Source organism: Helianthus annuus, chromosome 6 (genome assembly GCF_002127325.2).
Source record: "Helianthus annuus cultivar XRQ/B chromosome 6, HanXRQr2.0-SUNRISE, whole genome shotgun sequence".
Classification (NCBI taxonomy): domain Eukaryota; kingdom Viridiplantae; phylum Streptophyta; class Magnoliopsida; order Asterales; family Asteraceae; genus Helianthus; species Helianthus annuus.
The window spans coordinates 8,259,684-8,276,327 of NC_035438.2; the positions used below are offsets into that span (position 1 = coordinate 8,259,684).

Consider the following 16,644-nt stretch of genomic DNA (forward strand, 5'->3'; position numbering starts at 1 on the left):
AAGAGTTCGTAGTTTACTGCGACGCGTCACACACTGGCATGGGGTGTGTGCTCATGCAGAAAGGCAAGGTGATTGCCTATGCTTCAAGACAGTTAAAGGTGCACGAAAAGAATTACACCACCCATGACTTGGAGTTGGGTGCCGTTGTATTCGCACTAAAACTGTGGAGGCATTATCTGTACGGAATCAAGTTTGTGATCTATTCAGATCACAAAAGCCTTCAACATTTGTTCAACCAGAAGGAGCTAAACATGAGGCAACGCCGTTGGATGGAGACCTTGAATGATTATGATTGTGAGATCAGGTACCATCCCGGCAAGGCGAATGTAGTCGCTGATGCCCTGAGCCGGAAAGAAAGGATGAAACCCATCCGCATCAATGTTAAGAGCATTGAAGTCAAGAATAACTTGATTGAAAGGATATTAGCTGCATAGCGAGAGGCTGTGTTGGAAGCTAATTATCCAAAGGAAAAGTTAGGAGTAACTGAGGAGCAGTTAACTCTTAGCAAAGATGGAATCTTACGATTGAATGGGCGAATATGGGTTCCTATTTATGGAGGACTACGAGATGTTATCCTCCAGGAAGCCCATAGTTCCAAATATTTTGTCCATCCTGGAGCAGATAAAATGTATCAGGATTTAAAGGCAAACTATTGGTGGATAGGCTTGAAAAAGTCTGTAGCCGCTTATGTAGCCAAATGCTTGACTTGTGCGCAAGTCAAGGCTGAGCATCAAAAGCCATCTGGCTTGCTACAACAGCCTGAACTTCCTGAATGGAAGTGGGAGTGTGTAACTATGGATTTTATCACCAAGTTACAAAAAACGAGCAAAGGAAACGACACAATATGGGTTATAGTCGATCGACTGACTAAGTCAGCTCATTTTTTACCCATCAAGGAGACTTATAGCTCCGATACATTGGCCCAGTTATATGTTGATAATGTAAGATCCAAACTTTTCAAAGACACTAACGAACTTTCATTTAACAAAAAGTGAACGGGTCGAATAATTTACAAACCAAAATTCTGCATTTAACTTGGTAACGAACAACACAACGACTACAAAAGTTTTCAACCCAAACATTACATAAACTACTAACATAGTCTTCTAACTACAAGTTCAACATCTTACTACTTTCGGATCATAAAACTTACAAAAGACCCGTTTGGAACAAAAGGAAAGCATTTAACAAAAGGTTTGACTAAAACTAGTTTCTTCACGGAAGCGTGCATCATGAATGTGTTCGATCCAAGTAACGCCATTTAACAAGTCGCTTTACCTACATACAACCAAACCGTTAGACATTTAGTTACTAAGATTCATACAACGTTATTTACAAACACGACCCTCAAGTAAACCTTCTTCCGAATATGAAGTTTCTTCCATTTTTCACATTACTCGTCTAACTCATTCGGCCCATACCTAAATTACATAATCGGCTTGCAATAACTCGTTACAAGTAAACGACTTCAACCATTGAACAATAGTATGCCACGACAATACATGCTAATAACGTTATGTAAGCAAGAACTTACCTTTGTCGTTGTTCGTTTGTGACCCGGTACGACTTGAGCTTTCTTCCTTAATTCCTACAATCCAAAATCACATACTTTAAACTCTTGTCACTCTTTTCATTCCGTTTTTAACATGCTCATGCTAACAAACAACAAAAATCCCAATTTTAACCATTTATCTTTGTAAACTCATGTGATCATCTCACTCAAGCATTTTAACGAACACTTGGTGTGCATACCATTAATTAAGCATAGTGTACAAGCATTATATGCACAACTTAGCTAGTTCATGTCAATAACATCAAGAACATCAATCTTACTCAAAATTTCATACAATCTTCATCTTAAATCAGTTTCACCTAATAATATCTCATAAACAACATCATCATACGAAAATCATTATACTAATCGATACCAATTTCACATTACACCTCATAACATTCTTATACTAAACGGGTTATCACTTTCACATATCAATTCAAACAAATTCGTGTTTAATTAATACTTCATAAGATGTTCCTAACCCATATACACATTAATTTCATACAAACTCATGGATTTACTTAAAACCCACTTCATTCATGTTCACCAAAATGCAAATTTCAACATACCTTATGTCTAGAATGTTAAGATGATTAGAATTGATGAACATGCATTTGATTATCTTCCATTCTTCTCTTTGATTTGCTGGATTTTATGATAGTAAGGGGTTTTTCCCCTTTTTCCTTGTTCTCCAGGCGACACCAAACACACACACAGAATGTGTGTGGTGTGTATTTTAATGTTTTGTAATTCAACTTTCATGACTTACACATTCAGCCCCTCTTCTATTTACATTTGTTTTAAATGGCCAAGACTTATTCCTATTAGCTAAAGTTCATAATTTTTAACCATCTTTATAATAATACTTGATTCCACACATGATCTTGCCATATTTTTATTATTTCCATTCTAGCATTCATATACTAAGGTTAATAGTACTATTACTTACTTGTAACATATTGTGTAACCATAAATGTACGGATTTTAATTTGGGGCGTTACAGATAAGATTGTCGCCTTACATGGCATACCTGTGTCTATTATCTCTGATCGAGATACTAGATACACGTCTCATTTCTGGAAGAGTTTCCAACAATCTTTGGGCACACGTTTGAACTTTAGTACGGCTTACCATCCTCAGACAGACGGTCAAAGTGAGCGTACTATTCAAACGTTAGAAGACATGCTGCGGGCATGTGCTATCGATTTAGGTGGTAGTTGGGATAAGAACCTACCCCTAATCGAATTCTCCTACAACAATAGCTACCATACCAGCATAAAGGCTGCGCCTTTCGAGGCATTATACGGTAGGAAGTGTAGATCGCCTGTTTGTTGGGCGAAAGTGGGAGAGGTCCAATTATCAGGACCAGAGATAGTTTTCGAGACAACGGACAAGATTATCCAGATTCGAGAACGTCTCAAAGCTGCCCGTGATAGGCAGAAAAGCTACGCTGACCCAAAGCGTAAGGATTTTCACTTCGAGGTAGGTGAAAAAGTGCTACTAAAGGTATCACCCTGGAAGGGGGTGATGCGTTTTGGTAAGAAGGGTAAACTGAGCCCGAGATACATAGGACCTTTTTAGGTTATCGAACGCGTCGGGTCGGTTGCCTATAAATTGAACTTACCAGAAGAGCTCAATGGAATTCACAATGTGTTCCACATCTGCAATCTAAAGAAGTGCTTCGCTGATGAATCATTGGTGATCCCACACACAGATGTGCATATAGATGAGAGCTTGAAATTTGTGGAGAAGCCTTTGTCGATTGAAGACCGACAGGTGAAAAAGCTCCGAAGAAAACATGTGTCGATAGTTAAGGTTAAATGGGATGCCCGGAGAGGTCCCGAATTCACGTGGGAAGTTGAATCCACGATGAAAGAAAAATATCCCTATTTGTTTGAGTAAATCTCGGGTCGAGATTTATTTTAAGGGGGTGAGGATGTAACACCTCGAAATTTTGTGTCCAATAATGTATTGACACGTGTCTAGAGTTTACATGAGGCATTTAATATTGAATAAAGGACTAATGTTGACAAACCTTGAAAGTATATACATTCTAGGGTTATAAATGTCAAACAAGGGTAAATATACTGTATAGTAACCCTAACGATGCTCGTACCTTCAAACGAATAAATCATGGATCGTACGGAAGCGAAACGCGGAAGAAAGTGAGAGATTACAAGCTGCAGGAGTTAACTGTGTCAACATGTTTAATTATACCTCTGAGTGACCCTTTGACGTACCCGAGGCTTTGTAACAGTAAAATACGCTCACTAGAATATACTGTATAAATTCCGCGAAGTTCCGTTTTAAAACGAGAAAGTTATGATCAAATTCGTACGAGAAGGGTTAAAAGCGTCAACAATAAAAGTTAAGGCTGTTCGAATAATTAACAAGATAACCGAGGACTTAACAGTACGGGTAAAAGGCACGAGGCCCTTAATTGTAATTAACCGAGGGCCAAATCGCAAAGTTACCCCTTCAAACCCGAAAGGTCAGGTTATTAACTACCAAAGATTTCGTTACTAAATACCAGGATTTTATTAATCATTACAAAAGATTGAAAAAGATTTAAAAATAACCCTTACAGACCGCAAGGGTCCTGCCTTACGGACCGTAAAGGGGTGAATGACTAAGTTTGTCTCCGCCAAAGGCTTACGGACCGCAAGGCCCAAGCCATACGGTCCGTAAGCGATGCCCAGCGACAGAAAGTTGGCTGTTGGCTGTTTAAAGCGGTAAAACATTTATGAATGGGTTTCCCAGAGGTATGGGCGTCCCCTACTCGACCCATAGCACCTTAGGCCACCTGCCCATCATCCATACTCACTTGTAGGCTAAGTTGTAAGGATCTTAAAGCCAATTCTTGCACTATAAATAGGCATACATGGTTCACAATTAAAACACACCTCCAAACACATTCTCTGATCATTTCTGAAGCTCCCAAGTGTTCTTCTCTAGTTCTAAGTCTTACATCAAGTCTCTGTAAGTATGCCAAACCTTCTATTGCTTTGTTTTTGCTTAGTTTAGCCAAAAAGTCAATCCGTCGTAACTAACGATTGACTTTGCGATAAATCACGAATGGTCCAGTGATATCTCGAATCAAAAGTAGTTATGTGTTGGTATTTATGTGGGTAATAAACCTCTAAAAGGGTTCCTCCTGATCACCACTCTAACTAGTCCAAATATCGAGTCAAACGTATGTTTAAAAAGTCAACAGAAAGCCGTTTTGCGATTTTGTACATATTCTATAATATATATGATATGAAACCTGTTTTGATGATCATAAAACATGATAATAAGTATATAAACTCGTCTAAGCATGTTTGATCCGGCCATTTGCTATATTGACCCGGTTCGGAGCTGAATGTCGCAAAAGTTTGACTTTTGCTTTGACTTCAGTTCTGACCCGTTTTAGTGCAGTATAGATATGCTTTAGGACTCTCTTAGGACCAGGTCACGTGATGGTATCACCCTCTGTGACCGGTTCGTTGTTTGTCCGAGTCTTTTACGCATTTCCGTTAATTACTTAAAAGTTGACCGTAACGCCCTTTTCAAAATAAAACGAGTATTTCAGACACGTGAAGGGACCATAACCTTGCTTACTAAATTCTAAGCATGTCCCTAAAGTTTCACGCCAATCCGAGGTCTAGAATGGGAGTTATGCTAAATAGCGCATTTATAAGAAACTTTTGTAATAAACGGCGCAATTAGCATAACGCCTACCTAAACCAAGATTTCGTCACCAAAACTTTTAACCACTGTAGTAAAATAATATTTTGGGATTTTTAAAGATTTTTAATTAATTTTAACCTGCTCATAACCTGCGGTTATGGCTAAGGTTCGGTAAATACCGAATATGCCCTTTTTGGCCAAAACTTGAGTTCTACAAGGTCTTTTGACCCGATTCCAGTTGCTAATGATTTTAAATAATAAATAAGATATTTTAGACTTATTAAACTGCTCGGGAAACTCAGGTTTCCTATAGAACTCAGAAAGCCCTTTAAAAGTCTTTAAAATGACCGGAAAACCCCTACGGGGCGTATAATGAACTAAAACTCGTTACGGGCATTATGGAAGGTATCCTACTGATACCACAACCACTTTAAAGTATATTGACTTAGGAAAAACAGTGTAGGACTCCTACGGTTACCCGTTGCGCCTATTGCGCGCACGGTTCGGCTTATGTAACTAGTTTACATAAATTAGCCGATACGGGTCAAACCATATCATTTTGACCCCAAGATTTAGAGTGTGAATAATAAACCCGTATAAAACAAGTCTCCGAACTTGTTGGGTCAGAATCACATTCCATTCTCGGTTTTCGCCTTTCACGCGATTAAACCGTATCTATCCCTCGAAACTAACCGGTCTAGGCTACGGCTAATATAAAGACCCGTTAGGATTCTAATAGGTTATTTTAAAACCTTCGTTCCAGAATAGGAGCCCCAGTAAAAGATATCTGTGATTTAATCGATTAAGGACAATACTTGCAAAGGTAAATACTTTTAACTTATTTTCCCTTATACGGGCTTGGGTTACGGTATATAAAATACCGCTTGATTGAGCATCAAATCTTCCATCGCTTAGGTGGTTAATTGAATAATTTGATCGGCTCATTTAAACAGTCTTGTTACTTAAAAGCCTTTGGGGGGTTAATGACCATGTCCCGGATATCCTTGGCATCATTCGAAGAAATGGCCACGACCTTGACAGTCGGGTGTAGGCGTACACCCGGTATTATGTCTATACTATTAAAAGACGTAGCCGATGGTTTACCCACCTCGGTTTTACGCAATGTGGTGTGTCTATTGATCTTTAACCCGGACTAGATCCGGGCTACTGAACGCATAGAAGGAACATGTAATTCGTTCACAAGATTATAATTTTAAATAATTCTCCCAAGTTATAAAAGAATTTGTGCCTCGTGCATTCAAATCAATTTTAATAAACATTTTACAAAAGTGTCGGTTGAATGTATTTACCAGTGTAAACTGACGTATTTTCCCAAAAAGATTAAGTGCAGGTACTACACGTAATCGGCTGGCAATAGCTCCTTAGCATTTTAAGAAGTCTCGCAAGCTTGATGTCTTATCTGTTGAACAACATTTTTATTTATTTTGATCCCTCCTGTGGATACTATTCAACTACTTGTGATACATTCGTTATTACAGTGAATGGTTGAATTATATTTATCTTTATGCTTCCGCTGTGCATTTATATTGTGGTTTGACTATATTGTTGCCAACTACGTCACGGTAATCCCCCACCGGGCCCACCGGTGATACACGTGGAAATCGGGGTGTGACATAAGTCCTATCCTTTCATCAAAACCCTGCAAAACTGTTTAAAAAAGGAACAATTACAATGGACTGCAGAGGCCGAAAACGCTTTCCGGGAGATGAAAGAGTATTTGATACAACTCCCAACTCTAACCGCACCACGCAAGAACGAACCACTTATCTTGTACCTATCTGCCGCAGACAACGCAGTAGACGCGGTACTCATAGTGGAGCGAGAGAGAGTTCAAACACCTATCTACTATATCAGCAAAATGCTCAACAACCCAGAGACAAGATACTCCATCATGGAGAAGTTGGTGCTCGCACTAGTGCACGCGTCAAGATGGTTGCGACGTTACTTCGCAACTACGTCATCACGGTGCTAACCAACTATAGGATCGGCCCGATCCTATCAAAACCCGACATCTCTGGGATATTAGCAAAATGGGCAATTGAACTGGGCGCACACACGCTGAACTATAAGCCGCGCCCCGCAATCAAAGGCCAAGTTTTGGCTGATTTCGTTGCCGAAGTACCGGCAAATCGCATCCAAGAATGCGAATAAGAGCAAAACCTTGCACCACCACCATCCTCTTCAGAAACCTGGGCACTATATACCGATGGTGCATCCAGTGAGGACGGTGCAGGTGCGGGTTTGCGACTCGTAAGCCCCGATGGCCAAGAGCTCACCTATGCAATACGCCTTGATTTCAAAAGCACAAATAACGAGGCAGAGTATGAGGCTCTAGTAGCAGGGCTGCGTTTGGCAATCAAACTCGGCGTCCAACATTTAGAGGCACACGTCGACTCACTATTAGTTGCAGGGTAAGTGCGCGGAAACTAAGCCGCAAAGGGGGATATTATGATCCTCTACCTCGAACAGGCCTTGCAACTAAAATCCAAATTCACTTCCTTCAATATCCGCCATATCAACAGAAGTGAAAACAAACCTGCGGATTCACTCTCAAAACTCGCATCCACCAGCTTCCAACACCTGGCAAAGGAGATACGCATCGAGATTTTACAAAATCCTTCAGTACCCTTACGCCAAGTCAATGTCATCCAATACGGTACAACATCCTGGATGACACCAATCATTGCATACTTGCAATCACGTGTTACTCTCAAAAGCAAGTCAGAGGCACGTAAGTTGCAGTACAAAGCGTGCCATTATCAAATGTGAGACGGTATTCTATACCGTAAATCATACCTGAGGCCACTCCTACGCTGCGTCGACCTCCAAGATGCCACATACCTCATCAGAGAAATATACGAGGGAATCTCTGACATACACGCGGGCCCACGAATGGTGGTGGCCAAGATCATGAACGCCGGGTACTACTGGCCCGACATGCACGTGGATGCAGTTAAGGTTTTGCGCAAGTGTTTTAATTGCCAACGGCCCAAGAACAACCTAATCCCCGTCACTACCGCATGGCCATTCCAAAAATGGGCAATCGATGTGGTGGGACCATTTCCAGATGCACCAGGTGCGGTGAAGTTTATCACAGTGGGTGTCGATTACTTCACCAAATGAGTAGAGGCAAAACCACTAGCCTCAACCACCGCTATGATAACAAGGAAATTCATCTGGGAACATATCATCTGCCGTTTCGGTCTACCGATGTGCATCGTTACCGACAATGGCACCAACTTTGCTGCCGAAGACTTTCAAAATTGGCTAAAGGAACTAAACATTGAACACATATTCTCTTCAGTGGCGCATCCACAAGGGAATGGCCAAGTAGAGAGTATCAATAAAAGTTTAGTCGAAGGCATCAAAGCACGGTTGGGAACAGCCAGACGCGGCTGGGTCGATGAACTCCCGAGTATCTTATGGGCTCACCGGACAAGCCCAAAGACAAGTCACGGTGAAACACCCTTCAGCCTTGTCTACGGCTCAGAAGCGGTGATCCACGCGGAAGTAGGTCTCCCTTCACCCCGAATGTTGGCTATCGAAAAGATAGACAACAGCGAGGAACGCTGCCATCAACGAGGCCAAGTACAAAACCAAGCTTGAAAAGTACTACAATTCACGCGTGCGCGTTTGTACTTTTAACCCGTGAGACTACGTCCTTCGCGATAACGAAGCATCTAACGCTGAACGCCCAGGAAAACTTGCCCCCAAGTGGGAAGGACCCTACCTCATCCAAGTGGTCTTGGGCAAAGGCGCGTATAAACTACAAACGTTAGAGGGCGAAACTATCACACGCACATGGAATGCACAACATCTTCGACGCTGTTACATGTAAGCCATGTTTTTACATTTTCCATGTAACCTATCGGGCCGCAGGCCATTTGCAAATAAATAAATGAACGATTCAATGCAATATTGTTTATTACTACTATTACAAATGCGTGTTCCACTTTGCGGTATCTGCAAAAACAGATTGACAAAATCTTCATTCGCGATACCCACACAAAGTGGTGACCACACACAAATATTGTAATAGGCCAACACAAAACATTAAGTGTCTATCCGGCCGGATACACACATACGGTTTTTACAAAACCTACACAATTCCTAAACCTTAACGGGACAAAAACAGGAATTGACTAATGCTCATACGACAAAGATATAGAGTATACTCAACCACGCGTTACAGGCAAGAGTTCTTCATACTTGCATATCACCTAGATTTGCAAAAGGCAAATTCAGACTTAGTGCTATATACAATAACATTAACTCATACACGTTCAAACATGCAAGTAGTGAGAACACTTGTACAAATTGAACAAAAACAGTTAAACTTTATATTCAAAAAATTCTTACACATACGCAGTGTACAAGGGATTTACATAAAGTTCTAACATTTACATTGAGGAAACAAAAAGGCATGCAGGCTAACCTAGTCCTTCTTTGTACCGCTGGTACCAGCACCACCCGTGCCATCACCACCGGTCTCTTCCTCTTCTTCCTCTTCAGCATCAGCATACAACATCCGTAGGCGGTCCACATAATCTTCTGCGTCCAAGCATTTGTCAAGTTCCTCAAGGGCGGAAATGGTCATATCATTGTATGCTGCAAGAGCAGCAGCAAGACGCCCTTCGGTATCCACACCATGGAATCCGGACCTTTCATCGATGTATTTGCCTTGGGCCAGAATATTCATATGACCGATGCAGCGGCTGTAGCCAGCTTTGAAACCCGCATCCCGAGCGCGCACCCTAATCAGATCTACACCAGTTGCGTTCTCAGGTGCATCAAGGATAGCCTTAACAATCTGCAAAGTACAAGCAATAAGGTTATCATAGGCAAACATAAACAAAAGCAAAGACACCGGATACTTACATGCCCAATACCGTGATCGCGCATCCACTCGTGATCGTCCTTGAGCTGATTGAAGGAAGAAACAAGGCTATCCCTAGCCTCAACAGCCTCCCTTGCCCGCGCTTCAGGTTCATTTGCGCGGGCAATGACATCCGCAACAATTGTCACGCGGTTCTGCACTTCAGCCTTTCAACAAACAAAGAAAACAAGTATATAAACATACTTATGAAAGAAAGACAAATTCAAGAGCAAAAACAACTCATACCTGCAGGCCCTCAACAGTCTTGTTTAAGTTGGCATGGTCAGCATTTGCCCAATACCGTAGGCGGTCCACGCGAACCTCCGCTCCCTTTGCATCTTCAAGAGCCTTGGCAATGCGGGACTCAGCCTCCTTAGCCTCTTTTGCAACCGCCTCAGCTGCGGCCTTCTCCTTGACCAAAGCAGCATTCGCCGCCTTGACGTTAGTCAGCTCCTGGCGAACACGAAACAGTGTTTCATTCTGTTTGGCCCAAGATTCTTTCCATGTCTTCCGCTCATTAGAAAGGGTTTCTTTCCAACTCTTGCGCTCATCAGAGAGCAATTTGGCGAGAGTACGAACCTGTTTTAGGCCAGAAGTTGCAGCCCACTCCTTAGTCTGCTTATGAAGCTCAAAAGCAGCCTTATCCCTTTTGAGCTGCTCCACACCCTCACGAGCAGCCTTCACCAACTCTTCAGCCTCAGCCCGCAAGCGGACAGTTTCCTCCTCCTTGCGCCCCAGCACCTTGTAATCTTCCATTGGAGGAGAGTTGGTTGATACGGAGCTCACGGGGCAAGGCACGGGCACGGTTAACTTCAAACGGAGTGCCCAAGCCACCCAAAATCTCCTTACAAGCAGAAGGGTCACTTGAAATATCATCCTCTTGCATAACACTCCAGGGGGGTTGGTGGTAGCTCGTACTCCGATCTTCCGTATAGGTGCGGAAGTAAAACTACAATTCAGATTCTCCAGGCTGAATAGGAGGCCCTTCAAAACCCGCGCCCCCAGAAGCGGAACCGGAAGCCTTCTCAGCAGCAGAAGTTTTGTGTTTTTCCGTACCAGACTTTTGCTTTCAGCATCAAAAAACTTCAAGCTCAGATCATCGGTATCTCGCGGGGAGATCAGATTATCAGAGGAATCAACCGTGTCAAAGATCTGAGCCGCGACTTTCTTCCCAGTATCCTCTGCCTGCACAGAGGGCTCACTAATCACCTTGACGAAAGGGCCGGTAAATTCTATATTAACCCCCGCGTCCGCAGCCGTGTCATGCGGGGGAGAAAGGGGAGCATCAAACAAAGAGGAGAAGTCTCCACCTTGCGGTTCTGCGACCAAAGCAACAATAACCATTAAATACAAGTTACAATGGCAAAAACTTATAAGGTTATAAGTCACTTACCAGCCGCAACAGCAGGCTTCTCCTGGGAAACCGCAGTGGTCCGTTTGATCTGTATCCTCGGACGCTTTTTCTCACTGGCATCAACAGCCTTCCCCTTCGGTTTTCTCTTCTTCTCATCAGCAGGCTTGGAACCCGCAGAGTTCCCACCTGCAGCCGCACCACCACCTGGAACTCCCAAACCCTCAAGGGTGTCAGACACTACTACTTAATCGGTATATCTGCGGAAACAAGAACGAGAGGTACCTGCTGCATGCGGCACCAACGGAGGAACATCAGAAGCATCAGGGTTTTTCTTGCGGCGACCCCGCACGGATTTCTCCGCATGCTTTTTCTCCGCATGCTTCTTAGGAGCGGCCTTCACCTCAAACTTTCCCAGAGCCCCAAGATTACCTGCGTTTAAAAACTCAAGCAAGCAAATCACAAGGATGCACTTCTTTACAAAACAAGGAAGCTATAACTTATACCTTTGCCCTGCGGCAGTGGCGCATTCAGCGCCCCGCGTTCAGGAACGCGGAAGTTGCCAACAATCTCCAGGTTAAAACCTTCGCGTTCCGCGCACGGAAGTAACTCAACCTTACCCTCGAAAGTCGGATCAAACATCCTCCATAGGGCAGCATCCTCTGATAGTACACATACAAAATCAGTAAAAAAACAAGGAAGCAAGGAAGCCGCACAAGAGTAAAAATGCTTACCACCACTTTTTTCCCGCACAACGGGCCTTAACTTCCTATCAAGCCTGGACAACATCATCCGCAGCACCCACAACTGCGAGTTGTCCAGCTTCTTGAGCTCAATGGGTTTCAGCCTTGGGAACCAACTCACTGTATCAGCATGGGGAAGAGCAAGATCCTCCGCAGGAATGGTCTCATTCACATTCCGAAAAGTCATCTTCGCGGCTACCACGACAGCCTTAACATAGAAGAACTTCCTCTTCCACTTTGTGAGACCCTTGGGAGGGGTCATCAGCTTGGTGCTCCCATACCGTTGGTTGGAAAAAAAAAGAACCCGGTGTTCACCGTCAACTGGTAGAACCGCCGGAAATTTTCAACAGTAATCTCCAAACCAAGAGCACGAAAAGTGTACTCAAAATTCATGATTCGAAACATCCCAAACGGACTCAGCTGGGAGATATGAATCTGATAGTACTCCAACACTTCAACAATAAACACCGTCAATGGCAGTCGAAGGTTGCCATCGTAGAAGAAGTTAGCCCATAGGGTGAGGCATCCCGCCGGAGCATCGGCACCAGTATCACCTTCCTGTGGATATTTAGCCCCAAACTCTTTGGGCATTTGGATACTGGTCATCAGGGTCTCAAACAGACCCTTCGACCAATTTAGTACTGGTAGGCCACCGCCGGGAGCACCACCATTATCTTCATCTTCTTCCGCCGCCGCCGGCGACGAATGTTCAGGGTTTTCACCCTCCATATTATGTGGATTCGATAGTTCAGCCATTGAAATAAAAAAGATCGAGAAGAAAACAAGTACAAGAACTCAACAACCTCACCGGAATTTCAGGAAAGTTATCGGAGAAGACGAAGACAACACTTTTCCTCTCGCCGGAAAATTTTGAAATTTTGAACAAGTGGGGGGAAACCACAAACGGTTTCCCCTTATATACTCATCGCAATTAATGCGGAGGGGTAACTGAATCATCATGATCAAAAAGAACGAGTTACGTGGCGACACGTGTCCAACGACAGTCCCGCTGACGGTTACCACGCGCGCGTGGCCGCCCACGCGCCTGACAAAGGAGACGTTTACACTCCTGCTACAGTGCATTAATGACGTTGGGCAGTGCAAACGTCCTTTCCTATCAGCACATGCAAAAAATCCTACCAACTTTCACCAACTCACATGTGCGTTCAGCCACGTATGCAACAAAAAAGCGATAACATTATCCAAATATAGGCGGCATGCGGTTTCTCTGGTATAACCGCACCATAACCCATACCGCATGTCATTTTTTACACCCCCTCAAAAAATAGGAAAAATATATTTAAACTATGGAAAGGGGATAAATCAATATCCACATACACCCACGAGCACACGTGGAATATGCGGAGATGACACACACAAACCCGTACAGGTGTGTCAGATACTCAGAACCAGCGTTGTTCTTTGGACTGCGAAAACCGCATCTCAGGAATAGGTAAACCGCATCACCTTAAAGTTCTTCAAGCTTCAAATCCCTCGTGTCCGGTTCATAACCACAGAGGGTACGCAAACAGTTTCTCCGTAGGGAAAAGGATAGGAATGTACGCGACCGCACATCAGCAACCCTGACTCCTGATCCTTCAAGAGCTACATCAAAGAGAAACCTTCCTTCAAAGCGAGTCTTCTGAAAGAAACCGCAGACACTCACGAGTAGCTGCGGCAGAACGCAACCCCGCAAATGGTTGCTACGGAAGAGCCACGACTAAGTCACCACGCGGATGAATGAAGCTACTTCAAGAAAAACTACTCCCCATTGAAGCGTGAAGAAAAGTGGCTACAGAACGAGTGCGAACGAGATTCCCAATCACCTGAGGAGATATCGTTGAGCAACAAGCGACCGTACAGTGGTAACAAGTCTGCTTATGACTTTGTTTGCCCACTTATAAGCTGGATAGAATAAACAATGGTGGGCACAACCGTGCCTACCATGTTTATTTGACCATTATCCAGATTCACATTGTTCGACCAAACACGGCCAACAATGACGCAAGTATCTCACATTGTTCGGCCAAACATGGCCAACAATGCCAAACAACGAGGTAACCGCAAAGGACGTGCGGTTACTTGAGAGCTAATTGAAAGAACATGAACACCCCACAAAAAAAGGATCATCATTACATGTCCAATTGCTGAACATTGAGCTTGAGCAAAGGCACTCACAGCATTGCATCAGCTACCGAAGAGGTTACAACTAGAGTTGCGGCGGCGGATATTTTCCATCACCGTTACAAAGGTTAGTTCGAAGCCTACTCTCTTCTTCATTCACCACCTCAAAGGTTGGTTCGAAGTTTGTGGACATCTTCAGCCACGATCTCAGAGGTTGGTTCGACACACCAACAGGTGGCACTCAACCCTGACGACATCAGAAAAAGGAAGACCATGCTACCAGATCAAAACCCTAGGCTGAGAATTTTCGCATCAGACGAAACCTGCTCACCGGTATGGAAGAGGTGTCACACGACTCTACCGGATTCCCAGCTTGATTTACGAAAAGCAAGAGCCATCTATATGGCCTAGAATCTTCTCCAGACTCTAAACTACCTTCTAGACACCATAGTCCAGTACTCCTCCCACATGCAACTTGCATACGGAAACAGCACTAGACTGGGGGGACTTGAAGGGGTATGGTCCCAGATCTCGCGTCAACTTGACCGCGAGTGACCATTACCCTTATCAAAACCCCCAGTAGCTAAAGACTTATCTGTGTCCATGCGGGCACGCGCGAACACAGAGGTCGAATCCAATATGCCTAATGATGGAAGAGGACTTACCTGGAGTATATAACGATGTGGCATGGCACCGCATCTAGTGTATGAAAACAGTGTACGCATAGCGATGCGACCTAGCACCGCATCCTGTGAACACTTCTATCAATACAAGGGATCTAGATAACAGCAACAGTTACCACAAGTGGCGATGCGGCCCGGCACCGCATCCCACAGTCTTTGCCAGAAGGATAACGCGGGAACAACGACAGTTACCGCAGGTAGCGATGCGGCGCGGCACCGCATCCTGCCCACAAGGCAAGTGGGACTGACAGTACAGAGCAAGTGGCACCAATGACAGTCGCCTGTCAGACCACACGTAAGCATAAGACTGACACTGCAGTAGGACGTGGCTTCACCTCCACAACCGACAAGCCTGACACACCTGCGTAAGGGCAGCACGTCGTCAGTCTGTCCTTTCAGCTCCTCCTTCTCTCCTCGGCTATAAATACCAACCCCAAACCAGGTTTGAGGTATCTCTTCACAACTCCCTCACTACTACTACTACTATCACACTTTGCTTCCCAAGCAAATTACTGATTCTCACGCCGGGGAGTGGTAACAAGGAGCACCCCCCACCCATCCTCCTTGTTACGAGTCACGACTTGTTTCCTTGTGTAGGAGATCAACCGGCGGACGATCCAGCCAGCGATCCTCGAGAGGAAGGGATTAACCCTTCTTGACGAGAACAGTGAGTTAACCCTGCCCGGTTAACCATTGTTTCATCAGTAGCGCTCACATTCTTCTAACGAATGGAGCACTACATGACAATGTTAATGACAAAGAGGGAGAGGTTCATTCATGAGGAAGCACAGTGGACGGTATGTAAGATAAGTCACATATTTCAACACTTTTCTGCTTAAAAAGAAAAAAAGGAGGATCTTTGAAAAACCAAGAGACGCTATATGAATATTCACTAATGTGTTTTGTTTATAGAAAATATTATTGTTTAAAAAACGACATTACATGAAGTAAGAGTGTTATGAGGAGTGTTGTTCATAGACATCAACACGATAATATGTGAGGTCAAATGATTGAATATCACATTTACTTCAAAACATACTTAAATACGTGGTTCTTGTTCTTTCATACATTCTATCATGAGTGTCTCATTAATTAGTCGGGCGTATGCATCCGGTGCACATATCCTTCATTTTTAGTGTTTGCATTGTGAATGCAACGTATGATAGCAGTTTGAATAAATCCCAAACGTACCTATGCGCTTGCGTTAGAGAGATGGATGTAAACGAACCAATAACTTTAATAAACGAGCTTACTTATCTAGCTCACGACCTAAACGAGCATATTATTTATATCAATATATTAAATAAGTTACACATATATTTATATAATTTTTACTATTATATAGAAATCACTAAATAGCATCCAAAAAATATTAGTACCACTAGCATATTCGTTTTTTATGGTTTTATCGGCATGGAGTAGTTTAGTAATATTAATATAATGTTATATAATTTCGAATATACCATTGCATCGTGCTTATTTTTATCTACAATTCAAAATATAGTTTTCTTTGCCTACCGGGGAACAATACCGATGCCGTTCGAAACACCAGTACTGGTACGGTATTTGTTTTTATGGTTGCCTCGACGTTGCAATATATATAAGCTATAGCGAGTGCTGCT

The 16,644-nt window shown here is 43.4% G+C and overlaps 1 long non-coding RNA gene across 1 annotated transcript; it reads right to left on the reverse strand.

Annotated features, from left to right (window-relative positions):
• Window positions 1-1,008: 1,008 nt before the first annotated feature.
• LOC110863719 lies at window positions 1,009-2,272 on the reverse strand. Its single transcript, XR_002549314.1, has 3 exons — window positions 2,125-2,272; window positions 1,535-1,588; window positions 1,009-1,278 (listed from the first exon to the last, which is right to left on the reverse strand). It is a non-coding gene; the product is annotated as an uncharacterized LOC110863719 (long non-coding RNA).
• Window positions 2,273-16,644: the final 14,372 nt, after the last annotated feature.